The following is a 4,680-nucleotide window of genomic DNA, read 5'->3' as shown; positions in this document are numbered from 1 at the left end:
CCAGGGAAGCCCCTTTATTTTTTAGTTCTTACTAAAAATAAATGCCTGGAAGTCTATATTTTTAGTAAGAATCATTCTGATGAAAGCTATCCTCAGACCACAGTTCAAAATCATTACTTTGGTGTTTTCATAGAAGAAATATGCGACATTTCGATAATTAGCAATAATTTTCATTTGCTGACATCTATTATGTACTTATAAAGACAAGTAGGTTACTCATTTGAGTCAGAATTGAAATTCAGATATATCTGACTCTCAAGTCACTCTCAACAATTATATTCTTTCAAATCCTTCACTAAATTGAGGGGAGCAGGAACCAGGAAGTTAGGGCATGTGGTGGAGAGAGAGGCCTCAGAGCAGAAAAAGAAAACATACAGACAGAAATTTGGCTGACTTTACACTCAATAATCTTTACCTCAAACTGTGAAAAAATAAGCAGAGCTATGAGCAGGGAAGATTTTATGATCATCTTGGTTGAGCATAAATGCAACTTCAGGGCAACCTTGCGTTCTTATAATTAGTTTCTTTGCATAGTTTGGGTAATTAAACCCCCTGGAGAGGATCTGTGGGATTCCTGAATGAAGTGAGGCATAATATAGCGAGGTCAGTGCATGGTTTCAGGTTTCTGCTGTGGTTTTCCCAAGAGGAGATGAGAAAGCAAGACCGTCGGATTATGTCCCAAGTAGCAATATAATCATAATTTGCCCTTAACTTGTTCAGGTCTTTTCCAAGACATTAAAACACTATTTTTTTTATACCAGGATTAGAGTAACTCTATGTGTCTGAAAAGCCTGCTTCATCTATTGCCTAATACCAGGGGACATTTCTTTCCTATTTGAAGACTTGGCTTGTATTCGAATTAATTGCTAATATTTGAGTGGTTAATATATGCCAGGTGCTCTGTCCAATATTCTATGTGAAAAAAAACTTTAATCCTGCAACACCAAGTGAGGCCTCCATTTTAAGGATGAGAAAACCAAGGCTGTGAGTCATTAACAAATGGCCACATAACCGCTGCTCCTAAACAGCAGGGGTGGAATCCCGAGCACCATCTGCCTGACTCCAGAGCTTGAGCGGGTAACTACTGCATAGCACTCCTCCTAGTAAGAGCCCCTGGATACAGCCACAGGAGTGATGGCTGAGAGCATGCAGCCTGCTACCGAGGTTCAGACGCAGGTAGAGAATAGAACCTCAGCAAATGAGCCAAGTGTGTGGCCTCTTAAGACTCTTTGAGCCCCTAAAGATTTCCTAACAGGCAAGCTTACAAAGCAGGAGGTCAGACAGCCTTATGCTCTGTCCTGTGACCATCGGTCACCACATAGTGAATTACAGGCTTCTAGCCACCTATACTATATATATACAGTCTATGCAGTATTATACTGCAGACTTGTCTTCAGCAGAATGGTCAATGGCAGTGGACAGAATCCCACCTTGATGTAGCTAAGGCAGACTAACGAATTTGTTCTAAGAATACTGGCCTATCTCACATAACCAAACTGCAAAACAGATGCAGAAATCACTGGACCTTGAGAACTATGGGAGCCACACACTTACTGCCGTTAAAATGTTCCCTCTCCTCTTCTCTCCATCTCTCCCCTCCCCTTTTCTCTCCCCTCGTTTCTACCTCTCTCCCTTACCCTCTCTCAACTCAAAACTTCCTGAGATGAAATGAGATTGGCCTAGCTTGGACAGGCGTCTAGCCCTTGGATCCATCAGCTGTAGACGCACAGCCTAGGGGCCATTCTCTGCATGGGCACAGTTGCAAAGATGGGAAACCACCCTGAGCTGGGCACACACCTCTCCAAAGCTCCAAAGCTGAATGTAATTAATTATCTAACTTGGAGCAGCTCAAATTTAATTTCACAAAGCTCTGTCATTACACTGGGGCCTCATTCAGATTATTATTAAACAGAAAATAATTAATAAAAACTAATGGTACCCCAATGCCAAGGCAGTACTCTGGGCTCCCTGAATAGACAATCAGCTCTCTCTGGTTCAAATGAGTATAGCTTCTTTCCTGTATGAATCTCAAGATCAGATGTTCTTTAACATATGGGATGCCTCGATGTTTTACTAATACAGTGCTTCAGAAGGGAGTATTAACTCTTGGCAAATAATTATTGGCATTAATTTAACCTGGATTAAGTATACCTGGAGCCTTTCTTCACCCCTAAACCATGCAGATAATGGTTGAATCATGGAGGCAATTTTAAAAAGAAAACAAAAATAAACAGTGGAGTGGGGGAAGGGTGACAATGGATTAGGTAATGACATCCATTTCCAAAATAAGAGCTATCTGGACTGATAATGTGGCCAAAAAAGAAATAGTGATAATTAATAATGCTTATTTATTTTTCACAAATCACTTGGCATCATATCCTCCATAAAGCCTGCCCTGACCACCTACCTCGGGGTTAAGTGGGTCTCTCAATTGGCCTTATAGCATCTATCTCACAATATTGCAGTTACCTCTTGATTTGTCTGTATCCCCACTAATCTATGTTTAGGCCCTGTGCTGGCAAGGGTCTCATATAGACAACTCACCATTGTATGTCTCCCCAGTGCTTAGCACAATGCCTGGCATATAGAATGCACTCAATAAACATCTGCTATGTTACTAAGCTGTGTAAAGCCAACATAAATTGACTTCAGGGCTTAGGCAAGGAACATCATGGTCCTAGTGGTAGTGCTGATACCTATTTCTGAGCTCCTGCTGTCCTAGGAAATCTACCTCTATCCATAAATACTACAGGATAATTGAACAAGAATAAAATGCTGCTCATGCTTGTCTTATGGAATGTAGCAGATTTATAGGAGTTAGCCCTGAAAAGTCTTGGGAGGTCAGCAAAGTAGGGAGGCATAGTGTCTATAAATGTCTTTGAGGCCTCTGGTTAATTGGGTTCATAGTCTTCTCCTTTGGAAGTTCCAAGTCAGGGGATGAATATAATCTAATCTCTTACTTAGTTCAAGTGTTTCTTCTCTATCATGCACCAGTGACCTCACAGTACCTGAGACCCACAACATTCTTAGAGGAATGTCCCAAAGCAATAAGGAATTTTCAGAGAGCAAGCCAATACAATCCCATGGGCAGAGAGAGTGAGAGAGGCTGCTTGCTAATGTCAAGCAAAAAAGTCATCAAAACGCCTTCTCTGCTGTCCTCAGTAGAATAGCCCACTGTAACCACTTAAAAAAAAAAAAAGTTTGCAAGATATTCTTTTGTTTCTTGAAAATTTATTATTCCCTCCACCAGCCACTCTAGCTGAAAATAATCCCAATTCTCTTAACCTTTCTTCAGAAGGTCTGTTTAATCAATTTTTATTGCTCTCCTCTGGGCACTCTCTGAGTTTGTTAGATTTTCTTCAATCCTGAACTGGACAAAGTACTTTAATAAGGTTGCCTCCCACTGCTTCGGGAGTGGGCAGTGGCAATGTCCTGGGGGGTGGGGGGGAAGGAGGAGGTGGGGGGAAAGAAGCGGGGAGGGGCAGCAATGCCAGGAGCTTTTGTGTGTGAAAGCACTCTGTAAGTCCTTGATCGCTAGACTGCATATCTCAAACTAAGCTCCTCATTCTTGGGAAGAATGAAGAAGAAATGATTCTACCATTTATTCACTTCTGCCTTCAACATAACTGTACTATGTACTTTGTGCCAGACACTGTACTAGGTATGAAGGATATATAATGATAAATAAGAAGTGGCTTCTAGTCCCTCAGAAAAGAATGGCATGGGTTTTAGAAGGACTTTAAAAAATTGTAGCGTTGCCAAGAAATATTCCAGATGTTTTTGCATACACCATGTCATCTGAACCTTACAATAAGCCCACTTTTTTCCTGGTTTAAATAGGAGAAACTGAGGCTCAGAGATATCCTACCTAGAGCTGTGCTGAAGAAAAAACATGTGAGTTTGACCAAGTTGGAATCTGACACAGCTGGTTTGTGTCTTTCTACCTGCTTTTAGGATGTCACTTGTACTGGGAGTATCTAGTGTCTTCAGGTTACTCTACGTTGTAGAAGAGTGCGGCAGACCCTCGCTCCCTCTGCCTGGGATGGCACGTCAGAGCCCCTCCCACACCACGTGCTAAAAACACCTGGCCAAGCTCAGACCCTCCCTTAAACACCCTGCTAACCCTGATGAGCGGGCAAGCATCTTAGCTCTGGAGAAACACACGCTTGTGTTAAAGGGCCTGGAAATGCCTGTAAGACTCTGCACATGTTGCCTAGGCTCTCTAGGTCTCATTTTACCATCTGTAAAATTGAGATCATTCTCCCAACCTCATTTAAGTGCTATGACGATTAACCATTTCACATGATGTCCAGATATTTGAAAATGTGAACTGTGGGTAGTGGTATCACTGCTATTGCTTCTGATGCCAGTGACAGAACTAATCAAGGGACAAACCAAAACCTCTTAATATTCTGAGTAACTTCAGAGGCAGCTGGCGTCTCTCTACAAGAGCAACCGATATAAATACCAATATTTCAAAGGCTGCACGTACTTCCTCTAAGAATTTTGTCTGAACCTGGATAAAACAACCGCCAGCTCCTTGCAGTCCAAACAGTCCTACATATAAATTCACTGAACCTGGTAGAGAGTGGCCAGCTGTTTATCCAAGTTGTCCTTTCCTCCTGGGCCCACAGCTGGATGACATTCCTGAGCCTGTCTTGCAGTTGGGTTGTTAGGTGT

General features: G+C 42.1%; 1 long non-coding RNA gene across 1 annotated transcript; it reads left to right on the top strand.

The window, feature by feature from the left end:
- The first annotated feature begins 313 nt into the window (after positions 1 to 313).
- On the top strand, positions 314 to 4,272 carry LOC129636922 (uncharacterized). The gene is made up of 2 exons (XR_008707214.1): positions 314 to 1,176; positions 3,955 to 4,272. It is a non-coding gene; the product is annotated as an uncharacterized LOC129636922 (long non-coding RNA).
- The last annotated feature ends 408 nt before the right edge of the window (positions 4,273 to 4,680 follow it).

This window comes from Bubalus kerabau, chromosome 22 (genome assembly GCF_029407905.1).
Source record: "Bubalus kerabau isolate K-KA32 ecotype Philippines breed swamp buffalo chromosome 22, PCC_UOA_SB_1v2, whole genome shotgun sequence".
NCBI lineage: Eukaryota > Metazoa > Chordata > Mammalia > Artiodactyla > Bovidae > Bubalus > Bubalus kerabau.
This window is presented reverse-complemented; position numbering and strand designations above follow the sequence as displayed.